We start from the raw sequence: 25019 nt of genomic DNA, 5'->3' as shown, positions 1-25019 counted from the left end.
TTCTGGCTCTAACACTTGCTCCAGGCAGGCTCTCTAGCACCTTAGACAGAGTGAGGCATCTAGACAAGAAAATTTGGGTTCAAATCCTGTCTTAGACACTTACTAGCTCTGTATGTAATCCTAGCAAGATTACATTGCTAGGAAAAAGAAGAATTAGGAGGAAGGGGGCCTTTCTAGTGAAAAGAAAAGTACAGTAGAGCCTCAGTTTCCTTGTCTGTGAAATAAGGTCAACAGTATTTTAGGAAGGAGATTGGTGGAGATGTCCTGAGAATCTAATACAGGCTACTTATTTATCCTTCTCAACATAATGAACCCCCAATTTGCCTCCTAAAGTACTAAGGATGTTCCTTTAATCAGTCATTCTATGATTTTTTAGCAGTCAATAATTTTTATAAAAGTAATTTAAAATAATCTCCCAAAGAAAATTCAGGGGCCTGAATCAAATACTTGGAGATTGAGATCTAGAAGGGAACATCAGATAAGGAAACTGAGGCCCAGGATTCCAAGTGTAAGGTGTTCATTCAGAAGTAGGAGACCAAATGCTAGCTGGGCATTAAAAACCAACAGCTCTCTTGGCCAAAATGTCTTGAGGTCCTGGTAGCTCTTTGATGTATCTCCCTTCTAGGCTTTGTCTCCCTGCTCCCAAATCTCCTTCTCTAAAGTGAAAGCAGAATGGAACCTTTTTTTGCCTAGTAGAGATACATTTCCAATACGTTCCAAACGTCATCATCTCCTGAGGGCTGTCTGAGGCTGCTGCCTCTGTCATTTTTGGGTCTGTCTCCTTTCCTGGCACTCCACCATGAAAGTTTAATATATATTTCCTTCCCCTTAGTGGTATCTAGTAGGGAGACTGCATCCACACCAAGAACTGGGCCTTTTTCTCTCCACCCTGGAACTCTCTCACCCCCCTCCCTAAGCAAATTGGTATAGTAGATAAAACTGGGAGTCAGGAAAAAGTGGGAATTCATGAGGTCATAGGGTCATGGTTTTAGAACTTGAAGGGACCTTCAGAGGTCAACCTAATCCAACTGCCTCATTTTAAAAATGAGGAAACTGAGGCAAAGAAAGTTTGATATGACCTGCCCAAGGTCAAACAAGTCCTCTGATTCCAAACCAAGGCTGTTGGCACCACCAAGGGATCCCTTTCTCCGTGACTGTGGGCAAGTTCCTTCATTTCTCCAAAACTCAGTGTACTCATCTAATAAACAGGTAAGATAACACTTGCACAGTTGTGAAGAAAGTGCTTTGCAAACCTTAAAATGCTTTGGAAATGTGAGTCACTAAATGGAAGTCTTGTCACCTCCTCAAGCTCAGCAGGTCTAGGACCAAGCCTTGACTTCCTCATCCTTTTCAGTAACAGCCACATTCTTTCAGTCACTCAGATTCAGAACTCTGGTGTGTTATTGAAATTTTCCCTTACTATCCACCACCCAATTGACAGTCAACAAGGCATTCAACAAGCATTTATGAAATGTCTTTGTTGTTGTTTAGTTATTTCAGTTGTGTCAGACCCTTTGTGACCCCACTTGGGGTTTTCTTGATAAAGATACTCTAGTGGTTTGCCATTTCCTTCTCCATCTCATTTTACAGATGAGGAAACTGAGGCAAATAGGGTTAAGGGACTTGCCCAGGGTCAAAGAACTTGTAAAGTGTCTGAGGTTGAATTTGAATTCATATCTTCTGTACTACAGGGCAGCGCTCTATCCACAATGCCACCTACCTGTCCCTGTGTGAAACATTTACTGTGTGCCAGACACTGCACAGCTACTTGCTGGAAATACAAAGACAAAAGCCTTCAAGGAGCTCAGGCTCTAACAAGTGAGACACCATGCAAATGACTACCTACGTACGAACAAGGTATGTTCAAATAAACTGGAGATAATCGGCTGCTACATCCTCCTGATTCTCCCTTTCTAATATCTTCTTCATCCATCCTCTCTTCCTCTCTACTCATATTCCCACCAACTTTCCTTAGCATTTCTTTACTAGCACCTAATGATCTCCTAATCAATCCCTACTTTTGCACTCATCAAATGCTCCACACCTCTGCCAGATTAATCTTCCAAGGGAGTATTCTCATCAGTCTCCTGCATGAGAACTTTCCATGATTTCCTGACTGCTGAATAAAGACCAGATTCCTCCATCTGACCCATATAGCTCTTCTGGTCCCAATTTACATTTCCAGCTTTATCCTCTGATGTTCTCCTACTTATATGCTCTATCCAAACTAGATGGATCTCATTCTCCAAATTAGTGCTATATTTGGAATCAGGAGACTTGCGTTCAAAGCATGGTTACACACTAATTGTGTGACCTTGGATAAATCACTTCACCTCTCTGATCCTTAGTTTGTTCATTTTAAAAATGAGGATAATAAATAACATTTACTCTACCTACCTCAGAGAGTAGAGGTGAGAAAAGACTTGAAAGGACTATAGAAATGTGAATTATCATCACTGTTATGATCATCATCATTCCCCTGCCTCCTTGCCTCTATGCTGTCTCCTCTGCTTGCAATGTTCCCTCCTCCTGTATTTGCTCATTGCAATTCAATGCATTTTTTCTGAGTCCAGAGCTGATGCCATCTCTTTTGTGAAGACATTCAGCTTCAAACTCCCCACTCCAGGATCCCAATGTCATTACTCCTTTCCCCTCCCTGTCCACCTCTATCGCATACTGCCCTGATTACAGTTCTTTGCATACTCATCTTAACTTCTCTACTCAATGCTAAGCCCCTTGAAGGTAGAGGTCCCCTCTTGTTGGTATAGTAAAAAAGAGTGGTGCTGGAATATGGAATGAAATTTGGGGTTGAATTCCACCCTTTCTGTGTCCTGCTGGGTGACCCTATGCAGTCATTTAACTTTGAACTTCAGCTTTCTCTTCTGTAAAGTAAGGTTGTTAGATTGGAGGGTCTCAAAGATAGTTCGAAATGCAAGAACCTATCCCCCAGTAAGGCTTCCACATGGGCACCCTTCAAATACCATATATTCATAAAGTAGCAGAGCCTGAAACAATCTTTGAACTTAAAATGCTAATGTTGGAAGGAATCTGAGAATATAATTCATTCACAGAAATGTAAAGACCAGCTAGCTCAATTCTCTCATTTACAAATGGGAAACTGAGGGAACTGAAAGGGGGGAAGTAGTTTGCTCAAATTCTTGGATGGAAAGATGGAGAGATGGGTAGATAGATGGAGAGATGGGTAGATAGATGGATAGATGGATGGACAGATGAATGAATGAATGAATGGATGGATGAATGAATGAATGAATGAATGAATGAATGAATGAATGAATGAAAGAAATACAATGAATAGGTTCTGGAAGAGCAGACCCTCATCATAGGCTTAGTAGTTACTTGGGGAAGGGGGTGTTGGAGGAAGGTTGTCTACAAGGGGAAAATCAATTTCTATTGAGGAGAGAGGAAAGAGGAGGCAGGGGATGAGAGTAGAGTTTTCAGGTCCCTCTTGGCCTCCTTGCCCTCGGTGTCCTGGGGTGGGGGGGCCTCGTGTGGAGTAGCACAGCTGAGGAACAGGGGGACCCCTGGGCCAGCCCCTGCAGGTGCTGTTGTGTACCCAGAGGGCTGGAAAGGGTGTTGCCCAGCTGGGGTCCTTTATGTTCCAAATCACTGCAATTCTCCATGGGCTGGAGAGGGAGGTGGGGTGGGGGAAGTAGAGAAGACCAGCTTCCCCTCTCAACTGCCCTCCTCCCTCCCCCACCTTCCCCTGCCTTTCAGACTGTCAGGAGACACATTCTCTCTCCTGAAAATCAGACCACACAGAAATCAGGGGAGGCTGATGTTTTATATCGGAGACACGTGGGTCTCTCCCCTGCAATATTGTATGGCTTCTTTGTTTCTCTGGAAATTAAATAAGCATCTTAAGGAGAATGGAGAGGGAGGGAGTCCCCAGACCTGGGCTCTGGTGTTCAGGCCCCCTCCCCCAGCTTTCTGTCAGAGAAGCCTGGGGGAGGGGAGGGAGGAGGCTCTTTGGGGGCCCTGCTTGGGGTGCCTCTGGACCTTTGGAACCCTTCAAACCCACCGCCTGCCTGGCAGGAAACCCAGCCAGACGGGGGAGGCTGTGAGAGTCACCATAGAGCAGCTTGCGCCACGAGCTAAGAGAGTTCCCATTTTCTCCCACACTCAGTAAATACTAAATACTGCATTAAAGCAATAAATAGTCATTTTAAGGAAAACCAAGACTCAATTTAGCTGCCTGAGTCATAAATGGCAGTTAGCTGCTGTGTAATGTCACAGGCCCCGGCCCGCCAAGCGGTTCCCAGCACCGTCACCGAGGTAAAGTCAAAACAAACCAGGGCATTGATTTCTCCCCTCCCACCAAAGCCGGTCACAACTCAGTCCCAGGGGTCTCCTTCCCCACCCCACCCCCAACCCTCCCAGGTGCTCCCCTGGGGCAGAGGAGAGGAAGAAAGAAGGGCAAAGGAGGAAAGGGGCTGAGAGAAGGTGGGAAGAGGGAAAAGGAGAGAGGACAGAGATCGGAAAGGGGAGGGCATTATGGGATCTTAGGTTTAGAGTTCAGAGGAACCTTAGGACCTCAAAGACAGAACTTCAGAACTTGAAAGGCCCCTAGAACAGACTGCTGGAACACAGAAGGTCAGACCTGGGCAGGAGCTTAGAACATAGAATGTTCAAACAGAACAGAACTCCAGAGCTAGCAGGGACCTTAGAGGGCACTTAACTCAAGTCTCTCATTTTACAGAAGATGTTGAGGGGGTCAGGAATGAAAGGGAAGAAACAAGGGGATAGAAGAAGACAGGGAAGAGAAAGAAAAGGAAAAGCTCACATTTCTATGGATTTGTTAAGCACATTATAGCATGTGAACTTTGCAGAAGCCCTGCTAAGGAGGGAGAGCAAGTTTCTGGAAGCTGAGACTGAGAGAGGATATTTAATCCAACCAGTGTTTAATAAGCACCTATTACTTATTCTGTGCAAGGCACTGGATACAAAGACAAGATGTAAGAGTCCCTGTCCTCAAGAAGTTTCCATTCTATTAGATGACATGACTGACCCAATAAATGAAGTTTGACTGTCAGTCAGACTCTAGATCTCCACCTGTTTCTATTGTATCCCAGCTAAGAAGAATTCTCACACCTAGAGATTTTCCCCACACAAATGAAATCACAATTTCAGCTCCCTCCCTATCCCAAAATGGAGGGGTTGCAGTCTCCCACCTCCCCACCATTACCCCATATTGACTTTATTTGCACTTTTATACAAATACACTTTGTCTCACTTGATGAGCTAGAGGGCAGGGGCTGTTTCATTTTGTTCTTTGTCTTCCCTAGAATTGTGCCTGACACACAGTAGGCACTGTCTGCTGACTGACCAAATGATTAATTGGTAGTCCCCAATTAATAAGGTCCCCTACATCTCTAAATCTAGCATCCCATGAGAGGAGAAGAAAGGTGGGGGTGCAAAGGTTGGGGAAGGAAAGAAAAGCAGGTAGAAAAAAGGTGATTTCTGTGATTATTGGGAACTGGGCTCTGAAGGATCCAGGGAGGGGAAAGGAAACTTGTTCCCCAGCCTCAGACTTTGGGGGGCTTGGGAGCAGCTAGGCTATACCTCATGCTTGCTGAATCTTCTTGACCCCAATCTTACCCCTCAAGTCTTGCTTCTCTCCTACCCACAATGTACAAAGTCATTACAAGGGTTGGAAGAAGGGAGGTAGAGGGGGAGACTTCATAGCAATAGGGCACTGTTTTTACCAAGAGGTCACAAATGCCAGTTCCCTCCTCCAGGAACAAGGAGAAGAGAGTAAGGTTTTTATCAAGCTTGCTGGCTGAGGCAGCTTCATTTTTACAGACCAGCAGACTGATTTCTCTTGGCTCCTAGTTCAGTCTAGTTACACACACACACACACACACACACACACACACACACACACACACACACACACACACACACACATACACACCATCCAGGGCAGAGTTCAGAAGCAGGATCCGTTAATAACAATACTAATGACACATTTATGACATGCTTTCCTTACAATGATCCTGGGAGGAACAGAATACAAGTCATATTATTTCTCTATTTACACATGAGGAAACTGAGGCTCAGAGAGGTTGGGGGGAAAAAAGATTTGCCCACAGCTAATAAATGTCCTCTCTATTCGTAAGCGGGGAGGGACCAGGCCTGGGCAGGTTTGGCTGGTGTCTGTATCCTGGGAGCTCAGCCTCCATGGGATTCATTCCTTGGCTAGGGAGGCCTGCTCAGGTTCCTGCATCAGGGGCCAGTGACAGCCCAGCCCAGTTGGGGGCTGTCTGAGTGTGGCTGAGATTAACATGCAGCTATGTCGCCTGAGGAGGGGGGAGGGAAAGAAGGGGGCTTCAAAGGCCCCTAAGGACATGTTACTTTGTGCTACAAAGTTATGCTGGCAAAACAAATATGCCTTTCTCTTTGAAGAGCAGGAGGAATTCGTGGTCATCGCCATGGAAACCCCACAGGCCCTTCAGCGGTGGACAGCGGCTGGCTTGGGGAAGGAGAGGTGGGCCTGGCTAAAGCTGAAGATGGGAGACAGAGGCTTGACATCAAGGCTGATGCACCCTCCTTCCTTCTCCCCTTCCCCCAATATCTCAGGTAAAGTAAAATAGTACTAGCTACCATTTGTAGATTGCTTTAAGGCTTAAAAGGCACTTTACGTGTTATTTCATTTGTTGTTCAAAACAACCCTGGGTAGGTCTTGCTGTTATCCCCTCTTTACAGATGGGGAAATTTAGGTTGAGAGAAATTAAGTAACTTGATCATGGTCACATAGCTAGTAAGTGTCTGAGGAAGGATTCAAACTCAGGGTTTTTGACTCTGGGTTCAAAGCTCTAATGCCATCCAGCTACCTTAAGGACTAGGGAATCCAGACTTAGTCCCTGATTGTATTTATTCTGTATATACTGAGATGTGCCCTTTTGGTCTCCCCTATGAATGTAGGCCCCTTGAGAGCAGAGACTGCTTAGTTCTTTGTAGCTGTATAAACCAAAGTTTTAATATGGTGCCTGGAACTTAGTAGGGGCTTAATAAATGCTTGTTGATTGATGATTGCTGGCTGGGTTGGGTCCTTGGAGGACTAGCCCGCTTAAGTAAGGAGGCTGTGTTCTACAAGGAGGTGAGAGCTAAGACCCCAGGACTAGGAAAGACCACCTCCCCCAAGTAGTCAGGGAAGTGTGATACAGTGGGAAAAAAGGAGACCTGAGACCATTTACTAGTTGTGTGACCTTGAGAAAGTCACTTCCTTAAGGCTTCCATTTCTTCCTTTGTAAAATGAGAGGGCTAGAATCCATCTAAGGTAGCTCCCATATATGACTTTTGGGGTTAGATAGGACCTTAGGATTTAGAGTGTTTTATTTGTGAATTTCATCTTTCCAGTACTTCAGGGTCTACTTCATTTCTGCCCTGGGGCACCCAATCACAGGATGAGGGGGGCCACTCTGAGGAAACACTTTTGGCACATGCCAAAGTTTGAGCAGGGGAAAGAGACCTGGGGATCTTTGGAGGGACCAGAAGGAGGAGAAGCAGCCGCTCTTGGTGAAGTCCCTGGGGGAAGTCACCTGGAATTTACCTGGAAGAACAAAGAGGATTACAGGAATATTAACTCATTAATTCAAACTGGTCTATTTTCAATTCCAGGAACTTAGCCTTTCATCTCAGGACCTTTCCATAAACTCTGATCCCTCCATATATATAATGCATTCTCTCCTCACTCTCATCTTTTAGTGGATAGAGCACTGGACCTGAAGTCAGGAAAGCCTGAGTTCAAATTCAGCCTCACACATTTATTTAGCTGTGAAAGTCATTGCACTCCAGTTTTTTCCATTGTAGAACAGTGATAATAACAGCACCTGCCCCAAAGAGTTGTAACGATCAAATAAGGTGATATCTGTAAGGGGCTTAGCACAGTTCCTGGCACATAGTAGGTACTACATCAACGATTATTTCCCTCCCTTCCCTCTCATAGAATGTAAGTTCCTTGAAGACAAAGACCACCTTGCTTTCGTATTTTTGCCTTTTCTTCCTCAGAGCCTAGAACAGTATGTGGCAGTAGGTACTTGTTAAATTGAATGGAACATTCTATTGCCACGGGAGATTGCTGTTGGGGGCAGCTAGGTGGTGCAGTGGATAGAGTCAGGAAGACAATTTCAAATCTGGCCTCAGATACTTACTAGCTGTGTGACCTTGGGCAAGTCACTTAGCCCTTTTGCCTCAGTTTCCTCATCTGTAAAAAGAGTTGGAGAAGAAAATGGCAAGCCACTCCAGTAATTTTGCGGAGAAAACCCCAAATGGGGTCACGAAGTGTCCGACAGGGCTGAAAAAAAAACTAAATGTGACCACTGTAAGTAGTGAAAGTTATATTTTCTCCATTTTACAGATGAGGCTCAGAACAGTTAAGCAATATACCCAGAGTCACACAGAGCTAATAGTACTTAGAAGATTTGACTTTTTCCACTACACCATACCTGGGCTACTTGCCCAATCCTTACTGGCTTCCTATTGAGGGGGCCTAAGGTCCTGCCCTACCCTTCCCATTGCAGTCTGTTTATATCTGCAAGGTCGGCTTGGAGCTCCAATTAGTTGCTGGCACCTGGAGAATTGACCTAAGACCTACTGGGCGTGCTATCAGTCAGCTCTATAAATATTCGGAGATAAGAGAAGATAGCGCCTATTCCAGCCTTAAGTCAATATGGATTGAGAAGACAGGAAGGAACTATAAATAGCCCAGATGTGGATGTGTTTGGGAAGCCCGGAAAGGGAGGGGGTTTCCCCACTCAGACTCCCCTGGCTGCAGCTGGCTGGCTGGCTCCACCCACTAATTCATTGACAGACTTGATATTCTGGCTGGAGGAAAAGCTATGCTCAGACACTGCTTCTCCCCTTTCCCCCCCAAATCCACCACTATGGTGTGTAATTCCCATTTTGAGACAAAGAAACTGAGGTTCCATGAGGCTGCAGATCTTTGCCAAGGCCAGGAATTAAATATGGCCACTGGGAGAGTGCACCCATGGCCCTCTGGAACCTGGGCTGGCCCCCATTTGGGGAGCACTTGAAAAGGGAGACCTCCCCTGGCCCCGGAAGGAAATCTACCTGGGAGAGCCTAAAGCTAGCTTAGGCATGAGTCACCACCTGAAAGTCAGCTCTGATTCCAACTCTTTGTGGGTTTCTGGGTTTTTTTCCACTTCTATTTGCTTTTCAAGCAACCTGAAGGGACTGCCTTTCCTTACCCCTGTTATCTGACATTGGCTATCTGTCCTAAACCTCAGGCTGGCTCTGCCTACAGTTCTTAGCAAGCAGCTTCTCTGGTGAAATTTCTCCCAAGGTTCAGTCTGTCTCCTTTTCCTCTCACTTCTTCCCAAGCCCAAGGTACTTTCCATTTCTACCAGTCTGTTTTAAGGTCTTTTTCCACACCAACATTCCATATACCCTGTTCTATCATGCTATGTTTTAAAGTCCCTCTGTGTTGTAGCAGTCTATTTAGAGATTCTCCTAGCTCTGATATCCTATGTTGGAACATTTTGTTCTAAGGTCCATTCGGTTCTATGTAGCATTTATTGTTTTTTGGTCAAATGTTCTTACGGGTTGCCATTCTATCTCTCTGTGTCCACAGACATAGGACTGCCCGCATTTGGGGGAAGGTCCCAAAGCTTTGTTCTCTCGGGGATTTGACCAAGAAGGTCAACAGTTCTGTCTGGCTTCAGGGGAAACCCCTGGGTGTCCCCAGACCAGCCCCGCTTTTGGTGTGGGTGTGGGTGGGGTCTTGGGAGGGGCTGGGCAAAGGCTGTAGCTCCCGTGGCTTTGGTGCAGAGAGAGGGCACCCTGTCTAGACGCTTATATAATGGAGTGCCCGCACCCCGGCAAGGCTTTTACCAACAATGGGGGCTCTGTCTCCTGACTCTGGGAGACCTGCTTAAACACGCTGCCTCCCCACTCCAACCCCCATCCTCAAGGTTCTGCCTTGCAGCCACACAGGCTTCCATCCGGGCCAGGCCCCCCAGCCTAGCCTGTCCCAGTCCAGCCTGATGCCCAGCCCTATTCTGCCAGGAGGCAATGTGCCCTCTGGGCATCTGGCAACAGCAGGGCCTGCTGTCCTCCCAGTTGGATGACTATGAAAAGAGTCACAGTATTAAACCCAGGAACTGGTTCTACTGAATTCCCTGGGGAGCCAGGCTATGACAAGAAGGGATAGGGAGAGGGAAAAAAAGAGAGAGGAGAGGGGGAAGGGGGATGTAAGATCTAAATGGAAGGGGGTAGAAGGAAAGAGGAAGAGAAAGGAGGAGAAGAGAGAGGGAATGGGAGGAGGAAAAGAAAGGAATGGGAGAAAATGATACTATTTAGAATTGGAAAGGCCCTTTGGGAACATCTAGCCCACCTGCACTCCAACCCCCATTATTCTAGGGAGGGGAAAACTGGAGATCAGAGAGGGGAAACGGCTCCCACTCACAGTCCCACAGTGAAGTCAAAGAGATAGGACTGGCATTTGGGTCTTCTGGTTACAAATTCAGAGCTCTTTTCTGCTGCTGAGGTGAGGGAGAGATAGAAAAATGTCTGAGTTGAAAGTCCTAGGAGAGCAGACTTCTCTAGCTTCCTCTCCTCACCTTACAAACTGCAGTATCCAGGGACACCTGCCTGCTGACCATTCCTCACACAACACACTTCACCTCCAGACTCTGGGCATTTTCCCTGGCTGTCCCTCGTGCCTGGAACACTCTCCCTCCTCATCTCTGCCTCCTGGCTTCCCTGCCTTCCTTCAGGTCCCGGCGAATATCCCACCTTCTAGAGGAAGCCTTTCCAGAGCCCCCTCAATCTAGTATCAATCCTCTCTTGATTCCCCCCCACCCAATTTATTCTGTATATACCTTATTTATAGGGTGTTGTTGGAGGCAGTTAGGTGGTTCAGTGGATAGAGCACTGGACCAAGAATCAGAAAAACCTGAGTTCAAATCCAGACTCAGAAACTCACTAACTGCGTGACCCTGGACAAGTCACTTAACTTCTGTTTGCTTTAATCCACTAGAGAAGGAATAACAAACCATTCCAGCACATTGGCCAAGAGCGATCCATACAGGGTCACAAGGAGCAGGCACTCCTGAACAACACCACAGTTGTTATCATGTTGCACCCCGTGAACTCTTCTGAACTCATTGAGAGCCAGGGACTTTCTTCTGTCTTTATATTCCCCAGTGCTTAACACAAGACCTGCAAGATGCTTAATAAACATTTATCCACTGACTGTTTTTCTAAATCTATGATCTTACGGTCCCTCAGTTCTTTGCCAAGGCACTCTCAAGTATGCTTAGTTACCAGCGGCGACATAGCTGTTTCGTTAGGGCCCTGGCTCTGCAGCAGCCAGCTTTCAGGCCCAACTCTTGAGAACCCCTCCTCTAGACAGGCCCCAAGAGCTGTGGTTGGCTGTGGAGAATGAGCAATAGCCCGGGGTTCCTTCCCCCTCCCCCCAGTTTTCGGTGGAGGGGGAGTGGTGCTCCCATGCCCAGGCCCTGACCTTTTAGGGTAGGCCTGAGAGAGGTGGTAGAGGAGGAGGAGGAAGGCCAGGGATGGGCCAAGCGAGGAGGGGCAGGGTGTTTCCAGCCCGGAGGGTGTCCCCCTAGCTCTCAGACGGGGGTCAAGCTTCTGAAAGCATTAATTTATCAGCCGTTCTGGCTCTACAATGGGCTTATTGTTGATTCATTAGGTAATTTCCCTGGAAGACCAGCTGTTTGGAGGGTGGCGGGATGAATGATGATGCTTCGAGTGTGCTTTAGGGGCACAGACCAGAGGCAGCAGGGACGACTGCTGCCCCGGGCCCTGCCTGGAGCTGGAGGGTAAAGGTCGGCCACTGTTCCCACTCCTCCCTCCCTCCTCTCCCCTAGGCTCCCAGGGGAGCTGGCCAGGTGTCAGAGGACCAGCCGCTGCCTGTCACATCTCCCAAAGCTCCGCATGGCCTGTCACCTTCTATTGGGCTGAACCACAGTGGCCGCCCTCCTGCCTCCCTCCCACCAGCCCAGTCCCCAGGTGTCTGCTGAATGCTAGGCCACAGGCGCCCAGCCCCAGGCCAGCCAACGCAGCCCGGTGGCACAAGGCAGGGGGGAGCTGGCTTGCAGAAGTGCCTATGGGGGTAGGGCCTCATCTCCTCTTCCACTACCTCTTACGTCCCTGTCTTTTTCTTCCTCCTCTTTCTCCTCTGTGGATAGCTCCTGGGAGGGCCATTACAATTAAACAGAGCTTGATCGACCAATAAAGAAACAAGGACCTTGGACTGTCATTACTCATAACCCCCAGGTCCTCTCCTCCCCCATTTCCCTGCCTGATCCTGGGGAGGGGACCACCAAACACTGAGCCGCACCACAACCCACTGGCAAATCCTTCCTGGCGTTGCCTCCAACCCTTTTCTCAAAAAAAGGGACAGTGTGGTCTAACAAATAAAAGAGCTGGCCACAGAATCAGAAAGGCCTGGGTTTGAGGGGGTGATCTGGACACACACTGGTGGTATGACTCCCTCACTCCTCCTCAGAATCACTTGCAAGTTGTTGAAGTCAGCAAATCAAGAAGCAGTGAAGAGCTTCCTATGTGCTGGGGCCTGTGCTAAGCCCAGGACACTGAGTTCTTTGCAACCCTTCATCAGACATGGAATTGTCACAGATCTGCACTGGTGGAAGGAGTTCCCTCACAGGGAATTCTTTGTGTCAAAAAAATCCCACTAAAGATCTGGAACACTCATCCTCAAACTGAAAGCATCCATCAGCCTCAGAGGAAAAAGAACGGACTTAGTAATATGGTGGCTTAAAGCCTCTCAGAGAGGCCACATGGTCACAGGGTTGTCTACAATAGCTGCCGGGAGAGCACTCTGTCCTGCTGGTGACCTGCATGGTACTCAATATACCATTTCCCACCTCTTTGTATCCCCACAAACCTTCCCCTATGCCTGGAATGCGCTCCCTCCTCATTCATCTCTGCCTTCTATAATTCTTTTCTTTCTTCATGGCTCTTCTCAGCTACTACTTCCTTTAAGAATAACTAGACTTTTTTGGCACTTTTAACATTTGCAAAGTGCTATTTGACCCTCACAACAATCCTGGGAGGTAAGTACTGTTATTATTTACATTTTACAGGTGAGGAAACTGAGGCAAACAGACTTGCCCTGGGGGGTGAAGATGGAGTAGCTATGGTGTGTTTGAGGCAGTATTTGAACTCAGCTCATCCAGATTCCACTCCTCCTGGATCACTGCCTTGTCTTGGCAGAGAAGCCTGTGTAACTCAATGAAACTCTGAGCTATTTCACACAGGGTTATCCAAGATGGACAGGTCATAGTAAAATATTCTAAAGAAAAATGATCCACCGGAGAAGGAAATGGCAAAGCACTCCAGTATGTTTGCCAAGAAAATCCCTTGGACAGTATGGAGGACAACAGGGCCTGGTGTGATAGGATACATGAGGTCACAAGGAGTCAGACGTGACTAAACAACAACTTCCAAATTCTAATTCCTACAAGCTATCCATTATCTCGCCTAGGATGCAGAAGAGCACCCCCTGATTTCCCCCAGGTGTTAGCACTTTTTCTATTCTCAAGTATTCAGAGAATACTTTGATCTCTCCTTTGCCCATCCTTACAAAACATAATCTCCTTGAGGTCGGGAACTTGGATATTTTTTTTTTGGCTTGGTAACCTAATAACCTTTCACAGTTCACTTAGTAAATAATAAATTTGGTACAGTTTGGTCATTAATAAATGTTGAAGTGAATTAAATGAGATGGTGAGAGATGCGCTGTGTGGTGTGGTACAATGAGAGGAATGTTGACTTCAGAGTCTGATGATCTGGGATTTTAAAGAACTAGAGAAAGGTTTCTCTTCATCAATGTTATGACACTAATCACAGGGAGGTGACATGGTCCCTTCGTGTCTAGACTAACAAAATAAATTCAAATCCCTGGTCCTGACCTTTGATACCTGTGTGACCTTGGACAAGCCATTTAACCCTCAGTCTCAGTTTTCTAATATGTAGTAAAGGGATTGGGTGAGATGACCTCTAAAGTCTCTATTAGCTCCTAATCCATGATCCTAAGAAAGAGCCCTTAACTATATCAACAATAACAATCAGACTACCTACTCACAGGTATGTTATGAGGAATCCATTTCCAAACTTTAAAGTGCATTAGTAATATACACGCCACAGAGGGTTCACACTCGTGACATCTACTCCTGACACCATGATATCTACTTTGGGCCAAAGCAGATGTAGTAGAAAGTGGGTTAGTCTCAGAGTCAGGAGTCCTGGGTCTGATTCTGGCCTTTAATACTCACTATCCAGTCTCTGAGTTGCAGTTTCATCATCTGCAAAATGGGAATAATACTCCTATATCCTCTTTAGTGAAGTAAGTTGGGGTTTTTTGTTGGTAAAGAAATTAAAGTTCTAGAAAATGAATATGATAATAACTATTATTTCTACTACACCAGCCCCAGGGAGCTTACACAATCTCAGGAGTGTCCGGACTGTCAAAGTCAGCACATTTTTGGCTAAGATCCCAGAGAATGTGGTGCTAACTTACTAGCTGAGTTCAGGGGGAAATGGATTTGAATTGGGAAAGGTGGAGATGGTCTTCACTAGGCCCTGGGAACTGTGGGAGTTAGAGACACCATGGCTATTAGGTGACCTCGCTGGAATGAGGCCGAGCCCACAGGGCAGTGTGGCCGGGCCAGGCAGGCTTTTCAGTGGTCAGTCCAATCTGCCCGGCTGGGGAGCTGGGCCTCCCTGACCTGCCCTCTCTGATAGAAGGCATGAAATTCTCATTTCATCTTTGTTGAAAAGAACAAGAAGAAAGGCAGGTCCCCAATTCCCTCAGGCAGAGCAATAGAAGGCTGGGGAGTCAGGCAGTTCCCCTCCCTCCCCCTTTCCTTTCCTGGGCTATCTCCAGGAAGGAGAGGAAGAACCAGAAAGGGGGGGAAGAACTCTCCCTTTGGGGATAGTGAGGAGGTGAGAAAGGGATTCTTTTTTGGATAGACTCAGAGGTTCCAGAACAGACCTGGACAACCTTCCAAACTTCCTGAGACTCTTGGGGCGTCATAGCTTCATGAGATTTAGAGCTGGATAAGTTTAACCTCATTTTAAGTGACTCATCCAAAATCAAATAGGTTAGAAGTATCCTAGTAGACATTTGAACATGGGGTCTCCAGTGCTGGATCCAATCAATACTTTTTCCGTTTCAAGACTTATGGCTTCACACAGGGGTTATTTACTGCCTCTTCCTCATCTCTCTTCTAGACAAGTCATATCTCTCCCCACCATGAGGCTCCCCTTCATCTATATCACTCCTGGATCTCCCTGTACCATCTGTGCCCAGGCAAGGCTCTGAGGGTCCCAAGGCCCTTCCCACAAGGCCTGTCTTGATTCCTTTTCTGGAGATCTTGACAAGCTCCTTTGAGGAAAAGATGGTAATTACAAAAGCTAGTATTCATATAGCTGTTAAGATTTACAAAGCATTTTTATAAATATTATCTTGTCTGCGAGGGAGATGCTATTATTATCCCCTTTTTATACTTGAGGAAACTGAAGCAGAAAGAGATGAAGTAACTTGCCCAGCAGGAAGTGTCTGAGATGTGATTTGCACTCAGGTCTTCCTGAATCCAAGTTCAACTGTGCCATTTAGTTGCCCAGTGGAAATAACATAGAGGGAACACACCTTATCTGACCCCCAGCCCCAAATACACTACCATAGATACTCATCCCATTCCCTTGGAAGAAAGGGGGAGCCCCAGCCCATCATTAGACCTCCTTCTTAGCATAATCTGGGAACAACTCTACCATTACTGAACCTAGCCATGGACAATAGGCCATGGACCCCGAGTAGCACATGGTGTCATGGAAAGGGGAATGGATTTGGAGTTTGAGAACCTGGGTTCAAATTCTACCTCTCCTCCTTCATCAATTCACAAAAATTTATTAAGTTACTTTTTACTGCTCCTGAATCCTTAACTCACTTCCCTTCTCTGAGATTAGTTTCTTCATCTTTAAAAGATTGGGACTAAGTGGTGTCTATGCTTGCTTCCAGATTTAAATCCCAAGGACCCAAGGAGTGTCTATGCATGGGTTAGCGGATAAAAATAAAAACAAACCACATTTCTATTGTGTTTTACCTCTGTTACTTAATTTGATTCTCCTGATGAAAACCTGTGAGATAGATACAATTGCTATCAGTTCCATTTTACTGAGGAGGAAACTGAGGTTCAGAAAAATAGAACTTTCCTAAGTTCCCACAAGTAAATGCTCAGAATGGGGAATCAAACCCAGTCTATAGGTCAGTCCTCTGGCAATTACTGACTGTGTGACCTTGGACAGGGTCACTTCTCTTTGGACCTCAGTTTTCTCACCCATGAAATGGAGGTGATAATAATACTTTCACTATCCACATGGTGGTTGTGGGGGGAAAAGCACTTTGCAACCTTTACAATTCTATTAAAATGTCCCATTTTATTAGTTCTCAGCCTTAGTTTCCTCACCTCTATAATAAGGATAATAATTCTTGAATTTCTTACCTCATAGAGTGATTCTAAAAGAGAAGACATTTTACATACAGACCTTCAATAAAGATGATTTTTAAATTTTATACTCTTCACTATTTAATTCAACTCGGATAAACCGCTATCCTTACTTCTGAAGCTTATAGCCTGAAGTTCCCTCTGCACAATCAAGCCCAACCAGCCTTCTGGCTCTCTCTCTCTCTCTTTTTCTCCTCCTCTGTCATCTCCTGAAGAAAGCCCTCAGTGAGTGTGGGCATGGGTCCAGTCCATGGGTTCGCATGGGAGCTGGAAATAGCTTCATGTCTTCTACAGTCTAGTCAAATCAGACTACTGACCGTCTTTGCCCAAGACATTCAACATTCCATCTCCAGCTCATGTGCCAGGCAGCTCAGGTTGCCATCTTTAAGTGGAACATGTTCTCTCCGCATCCTCACCTTTTGCAGTCGTCCAAGGCTCAGCTCAGGTACCACCTCTGATTTACCTAATTATTGTGCCCTCCCTTCCCCAAGGCTTTGTTTTCATTTATGCAGATTTTTGTATTTACTTCTCTGTGTAAATGTTTCCCTCCAATGGGAGGTATGCTCCTTGAAGGCAGGGATTGCAGCATTTTCTGGTGCTTGCTGGCGCATAGGAATCACTTAGTGAATGCTTGCTGGGTTCATCCATGGACAGGCAAAATAACTGAGGCCCAGAAAGGCAGAGTGACTGCCCAAGCATTGAGGACAGTACCTGGCACATAGTAAACGCTTAATAAAGGCTCATTGCCTTGCCTTGCCAGCTTCACACAGCTAGTAAATGGCAGAAGGGGGATTATTATTCAAACCCAGGTTCTCTAACTCTACTCTAATGGTTTTCTTCCATTACCATACAACCAGGAACCCAAGGCTCAGGGGGTCTCTTTTCTCTCAGCCAAACCATCCCCTAACACTGGGTGCTGTTTCCTCAAGCTAATAATAGGTTTATAGTTCCCTCAGGAAAATGAAGAGTTCCCAATCTCATTTGGGTCCTCCCCATTCTTCCCCAATTCTGGTGTGGTTCACAATTAATGCAAATGATTTCCAAGGTGTTGGCTTCCTAATTGGGTTATTTGTTGAGCATTTATCTTAAGCAAAGTGGCTGACAAATGACTACAAACTAATGTGATAAAAACCATTTATAATGCAGCTCATTCCAGGGCCTTCTCCCCTAACTAGTTATGACAAGGCAATAATGCTGTTGTATGCATCCGCCTGACTTTAAATTGGTTACTTAAAGCCATGATGGATGAGGGGAGAGATCACCTTATTCTGAAGAGCAGCTCTTGATTTCTGATCTCATTTTTACAGATAATGAATTATATCTAATTAGTAGATCCCAAATCGAATCAGGAGATTGGAATTTTGACCAGGGAGAGCTGGCAGCCTAGCAGGGTGTGAGCCAAGGAAAGGAGGGAGAGAAGAAGGGAGGGGTTGTGGGTCAGGAGGGGCAGCCTGGCTGACTGCCCTGGGAACCCTAGGGGATGAGGCTGACTTTGTGGACATCTGGTCCTGGCTGATGCACCTGTTTTGGGAGTTTGATTTTCATTGGTGGATTTGAGGAGTGCCCCCCAAGTTTATTCTTAATGGAATCATTTGTGGTTCCCCCCTCTTCCCTAACTGGCCTCATCATCTGACTTCTGCTGGAGTTGAGGGAAGGGAGAAAGACATAAGCAATTTCTGGACTCCTTACAAAATAAGAGCATATACCCCCATGAGTGCCACCTTAGCTACTTCCAGCTCTGGAGTGTGGCTCTGAACATCTCTGGGCTAAGCAAGATTTCTTTTGGGAGGAGGTAAAGTAAGAAGAACCTGAGGTAGCTTGGGGTCATAGGACTAGAGCTCAGAGAGAACTTGAGGTCATTATATCCAACACCTTCATTTTGCAGATGAGAAAACTGAGCCCCAAAGTAGTGGTTAAAGTGATTTGCCTGGAGACGCAGAGCTAGAAAATTGTCTATATCTTCCTGACTCTTAGTCCACTGCCCTACCCAGCTTTTAGTACAGTGTTTGGCACGTAGCAGGTGTTTAATAAATGTTTGTTGACTGATTAACTATTCATGACCACAAAAGCAATGGATTCTGGGCCAGATGACTTGTGTTCAGATCCTAGTTGTCGATAACTTAAGTCATTTCCTCTCTCTAGCACCTAGCTTCTTCTGACAAATGAGAGGCTGAGCTAGGTGATCTCTGAAGAAGTCAGAGAACAGAGGTCCTTCAATGATATTCTGGGAACCCGAGAGGACTTTAGGGGATCCCTTTAGGATGAAATAAAAACTCCTTACTCTGGCATTCAAGGGCCTCCTTAACCCCCCTCCCACATACTTCCCAGCATTGTCTAACACTTCTTGACTTCAAGAAATAGAATTCTAGCTAAACAGGTTCACTCACTACTTCATACCGTGTCCTGCTTTCTGCCATCTTCCTACGTGCTCTAGGCCTATATCTTATGCCAAGAGATAGCTAGATAGATCTATCTCTTGGCATAGAACACATATACACATATATATGTATGTGCTGTATGTGTATGTGTATGTTTACATATACATATTTCTCTATATATAATATATCTATATCTTGACAGGATATAGTCCTTGTGCATGTGGGGAGGTGGGAGAGAGCAAATATATATGTGTGTATATGTATATATATATGAACACACATATATATTTCCATCAAGAACTAAATAGTAGGATCCCAAGGTTGTGTGTGTATGGGCAGGGGTGGATAATGATAAAAAACAAACCACATTTCTATTGTGCTTTATATCTGTTACCTAATTTGATACTCATGATGAAAAGCTGTGATATATATGTATACACACACATATATATACATGCACACATATAATCCCATTTTTGCCTGCTGAAATCTTTCTGCTCTTTGAGGACTTAGCTAAGACACTGTCTCTTCCATGAAGTCTTCCCTGACAACTACAGCTGAGAGTGCTCTTCCTTTTCAATTATTTTCCCAAAGCATCTAGACTGGATTTTTTTTTTTGCCCCTTATCACATTCTACCTCCTATGATTATTTATCAGTGCATATGCAAGTAGCATCTCTTCTCACATACCACAAACACCTTCAGGGTAGGGATTCCTTTTATCAGTGTCTTTGTAACTGTAGCACCAGATACAATGTCTGGCACATACTAAGCATTAAATACACATTTAAATACATACTAAGTATTAAATACATTGTTGAAATGAATTGAGTGGTACGGTGGAATGGCTTGTGAAGGTACACAAGAGAGAGGCTGGTTCCTTTCTCTCTCTCCCAGTCTCCCTTTGTTTTGCCCTGGCCCTCCCTCACTCTGGGAAGCTACACGACATCCCTCCATCCCCCACCCCAGAGCTGCTACTCATCAGTGCTGAGCCAAACCTAGATAATAATAATATTGCTACTAGTGAGATCAAAATCCCATATTTCCATAACACCTTCAAGTTTCAAAGCACATTCCTCACAACAGTTCAGTGAGGTAGGTACTGAAAGGACATATGTTGTCCAGAGAGGGAAACTGAGATTTAGAGAGAGCCAATGACTTAACCAGGGTCACTCAGCTAGAAAGTAGCAGAACTGGGAATTCAATCCACATTCCCGATTCCAGGTCCAGTGCTCTTTTCACTACAGCTGGTTGATCACAGTCAATACTTTCCTTTCTCTTTTCAGTCTCCCCTAGGGGGCCATTACTCCCTCCTCCCCATCCTCCAAACCACAAGATGATGGCAACGAAAAGCCATCTTGTGAATTATTAATAATAATCGGTCACATTTCCATAAAACTTTAAAGTTTACAAAGCACATTTTCTCACCGTCTCAACCCTCAGAGGTAGAGTATGCAAGAATTTATCATCCTCATTTTACAGATGAGGAAACTGAGGCTCAAAACACTGAAGTGATTTGCTGAAGCTCACACAGCTAGCACAGTGGTAGAGTTCAGGCTTGGACACAGTAAACGTTTAAGTAATGTCCACTGAAGGTTTGCTGGCACTTAAAACCCTTGGCACCAACTAACCTTTCCAGCCTTGTTTCACACTGCTTCCCTTCCTGTACTCTCAATTCTAGCTAAATTGAACCATTAGCTATCCTTCCAAACTCAACATGGTTTCTCCAACCATCATCCATTTCCATATAATATTCTTCTCTCCCTGCAAGTCCCAGGACAGATATTATGCTGTGGATCCCTAGTCCAGTGCTCACTCCTTTACACCACAGAGAATCCAGGATAAGAAATTTTCATTTCCAGTGTGCATTTCTGCTATGGCAGTGGCCTCCAGCTGTCCTTTGGGAGTTGCCAAGGGGTAGCACTTGCTTGCCCATCAGGATGTCTGATTCTTGACCACAGACAAGGGAAATCTCTGATGTGTTCCCAATCCTCACTCACTACCTCCTCCCAAACCTTGGCCAGACTTAGGGGCCTTAGAATGTAAAATGTTAGAACAATTGATATTAGATTATAGACTGTCATTTGAGCTGGAAGGGACCTTGGATCACAGAATATTAGAGCTAGAAGGGGACCTAGAAATCATTGAGTCTGGTCCCTCATTTTACAGAGATCTAGAGAGGGGATGAGACTTGTTTGAGGTTACAGAAGAAGTTAGTGGCAGAGCCAGGATTAGAATCCAAGTTTTCTGACTCAGGCCGTGTCTATCCAAGTCCATGATGGTTCTTTGTAGCATAATGAGGCATCCTGCCATCCCCAAGGAAAGTATTCATCTCCCATCCCCATTGAGGACCATCCAGGGAGGCCAGGGCTCCAGGAATATATGAGTACTACTTTCTTTCTGTATAGGTTAGGAGCCATGCCCACTTTCCCTAGGAGCTGGGTTCAGGCTGAGCTGAAGCTAACTGGCTGCAGTCACAGATGAGGAGACCTCAGAGGGACCTGCTGGCTCCTGGAACAAGAGTCCAGGTTGACATCCTTGGACCAACTTCTCTGTGCAGTCTGGAGCTTAGTGGCAGCAGACTGAGCCTCTATCTTTGACACCAGGGAGACCAGACCTTCTCCCCATCTCCTAGAATATCCAGCATTTGGGGGCTTCAGAACAGGCTATGGCCAGTCCTGAAGGAACCAGACTCTTCTTCCTCCTTTTCTTTCTTCTCCACTTACTCTGCTTTTTTCCCCTCTTTTTCTCATCTCTACATCTGCTAACCTCCTCTTTCTCTTCTTTTTTCATCTTTTTCTCTTCTCTACATCTTCTAGCCTCTTTTTCTTTTCTCCTCTTCCTTTTCCTTTTTCTTAGTTTTCTTTTCTCCACATCTCCTTCTAACCTCCTCTTCTCTTTCTCTTCTTTCCTTTTCTCTTCCCCTCATTCTCTTTTCCTCTTTTTCTGTTTCTCTTCTTCTTTTTTCCTCTTCTTTTGTCTGTCTCCTCTTTCTTCCTCTATTTCCCCCCTACCTCCCTTCCTTCCCTCTTTCCTCTTCATTTCTCCTTTCCTTTAGGCTCAAGTTTTCTCTGCGCTGACCTTGAAGCTACCATCAGGGCTGGCTGGCATTTAAATCCCTCTTCCAGGTAGAGGAGCTACATGTCCTTCTAGACATGGAGCAGGAAGTCAAAATTTGCTCTTTGAGTGAGAGCACAGCATCTCTGAACTCACTTATCACCCCACACACATTTCCCCAGAGCAATCCTGTCCCCTCAATATGCTTTTGTTACCTTACAGGAAGGCAAGAACTAAGGAGGAGACACTCAGTGTTAAGCCAGAACCAAGGCAGAATAGGCCACACACCTACTGATTTATCTACCTAATCCACCCACTTATCCATTCACCTAGCCATCCACCCATTCCCCACCCATTTTCTTATCTTTCCATCAATCTATAAAACCATTTATCCATCTATCTATCTTTCCAACCACCTACTCACTCATATACCCACTTATCCATTTATCTATCCACCCATTCACCTACTTACCTATTTATTTATTCATTCATGGAGCAAAATAAAGCTTATTATGTAGGTAGTAGTCAGAGTACTAGACTTAAAGTCAGTAAGACCTGGATTCAGATTCTACCTTGGATACTTACTATGTCTATAGACAGGTCATTTAATTTCATTCATCCTTAGTTTTCCCATCAGTAAAAAGGGGAAAGTAATACCAGTAGTGCTTACCCTAGAGAGCTGTTCTAGGGTTCAAGTAAAATGTTGTATTTAAGACATTTTATATAATCTCAGCTTTTATTATTATTACTGGGTCCACTGCTATTTTTCAGAGATACAAAGACAAATAAGACATGAATTCTTCTTTTGCAGATCCTAGAACTTATATCCTAGCAGATCCACTCATTCTTCCCATCCCATCCCACTCATCTGCCCTCATGGGGCTGTAGTGTCTATTTGACTCTCTGAGATTAGGAGTAATAGCTAGCTAGCATTTTCTAAAACACTTTAAAGTATGCAAAGAATTTTCAAATATAGTATCACTTGATCTTTACAACAACCCTGGAAAGTAGATGTTATTATTATTATCATCATTTTACAGATTGGAAGACTGAGGTAGACAGAAATTAAGTGACTTGCTCAAGGTCACACTGCTACAACTGTCTGAGGCTAAAGTTGAACTTACATCTTCTTGACTCCAAGGTTCGGTGTTATCTCTGTGAGTAAGTGACTGAATGAAAGAATGAGTGAGTAAAAGAAAATCATTTATTAAACAGGTACTGCTATGTTCCCAGTGCACCTTGAAAACATGAGGGTATAGCTATGAATTTCTGGAAAGTACTTTATAAACCTCGAAGTGTTATGTCAAATTGAGTTATTAGATGGCCAGGGTTGTGGAGTGCATCCTATGCTGGACTTAGACAGGATGCCTGTATTAACAATCTTGTCTCAGATACATTCTAGCTATGTGACCTTGGGCAAGTCATTTGACCTCTCTGAACCTCCATGTCTTTATCTGCAACATGGGCAGAATAATCCTTGAACTACCTGAGTCACAAACTTATCATGAGAGAAGTTCTTTTTAAACTTTCAATAACTATAGAAATGGGAGCTACTATTATCATTAACTCAGGACAAAGGACCGCCCTCTCCCCCATGCCCTCTCTCCTTCCAGTTCACAGGTCTCTGAATCCCCAAGCCATTTGGCTAGGATGAGAAGAAAAGCTGGGGAACACTTTGCAGGGGAGGTTGAGTTGCAGGCACATTGTGCATGTTCTTAAGCATCCTAGGGGGAGGTGCAGGTGTATGGCAAGGAATAGGAGTATATTGGTGCTGAATTTCTCCAGCCTCAGTGATGATCACAGGGATAAGGATTTAGGGACTTAATGAATGTTTGTTGAGCTGAAATAGAGGCAAGTGTAATACAGAACCAGCAGTGACCCTCCATTCAGTCCCACAAACATGTACTAGGCCCAATACAGTAATATGCACTAAAATGGGAGACTAAAAAGAACTCTAGGCAGAAGGATGGGGAATTTGAGGATGGACAGATCATTTTCAGCTGGAAAGTCATAGCATCAAAAGGGTCCTAGAACGTGTAAGTGACCCTGAAGAGCACCTAGTCCAAAGTTTTCTTTCCAGAGATAAGGAACTGAGCCCTGGAAAGAAGTGACTTAAAATAATCAAACATTCAAGCTAGCATGGACTTATGAGACAGTACAGGTTAACACCTTCATTTCCCAAATGAGTAAACTGCTGCTCAGAAAGGGGGAAAAAAGACTTGCTCAGGGTCATATAAGTGTCAGAGTCAGAATATGAACCAAGGTCTTTTGAGTTCTGAATCTAGTTGTCTTATCTCCGCACTCTATTGTGTCCAGGAAGGCTTCATGGAGGAGGAAGCACCAGTATACTCTAGACTGTGATGGAAGAGGAAGATTTCAGTAGGGAAAGACTAGGAGGGAATACATTCCGGACTTGGGGGATGGTCTTCGTTCAAGGATTCCACAGATTTTTGCTTCAAACTCTGTATCCCCACCCCGCTTCCTCCCACCCCCTTTATTTGGCCCAGGATATTACAACAGACAGTAACGGGTACAACCTGGGTGGCACCAACCCTGGGGCAGGCGCAGATGAGGGATGGGAAAGGTGCTTGGAGAAAGCCCAGTTTCCTGTTGGGTCCCCACTGTAGGGGAGACCAAGGCCCACCCAGAGGCCGGCTGAGTTGAGGCTTGTATGGGGAGCCCCTAGCCTTCCCCTCCTATCCAGAAGGGACTACAGAAGGAATAAGGGCAGCCTCTAGAAAGGTGGTTGAAGGGAATGGCTCCTTTGCAACCTGCTCTGATCTGAATCCTGTCTCCCCCATGTCTTAACAAGCAAAAAAGAAAAAGAAAAAAGGAGTGGGGGGGGGGAATAGGAAATCCTTGCACCAGGTGTTGGGTTATCAAACCCCAAACAAATGTGGGGGGGGGGGGGGAGAGAAATCCTGCAACTGATAAGCAGCCTTTGAAATGCCTGCTTCCCACCCGGATTCTGCCTAACCCTTTCTACTGAGCAGATAAGCCCGATAAGGAAGGGGGAGGGACTGGAGAAAATACCCACCAGAAAGAGGAATTTT

General features: G+C 45.3%; 1 protein-coding gene and 1 long non-coding RNA gene across 3 annotated transcripts in view; one reads left to right on the top strand and one right to left on the bottom strand.

Annotated features, from left to right (window-relative positions):
* The window catches only part of LMX1B (LIM homeobox transcription factor 1 beta), a 177836-nt gene that overhangs the window by 69207 nt on the left and 83610 nt on the right, over positions 1-25019 (bottom strand). The gene's annotated exons all lie outside the window — the stretch shown is intronic.
* On the top strand, positions 1695-11232 carry LOC140519167 (uncharacterized). The gene is made up of 3 exons (XR_011972113.1): positions 1695-1857; positions 6429-6597; positions 11018-11232. It is a non-coding gene; the product is annotated as an uncharacterized lncRNA (long non-coding RNA).

The sequence above is a fragment of the Notamacropus eugenii genome, chromosome 1, assembly GCF_028372415.1.
Source record: "Notamacropus eugenii isolate mMacEug1 chromosome 1, mMacEug1.pri_v2, whole genome shotgun sequence".
Lineage (NCBI taxonomy): Eukaryota > Metazoa > Chordata > Mammalia > Diprotodontia > Macropodidae > Notamacropus > Notamacropus eugenii.
This window is presented reverse-complemented; position numbering and strand designations above follow the sequence as displayed.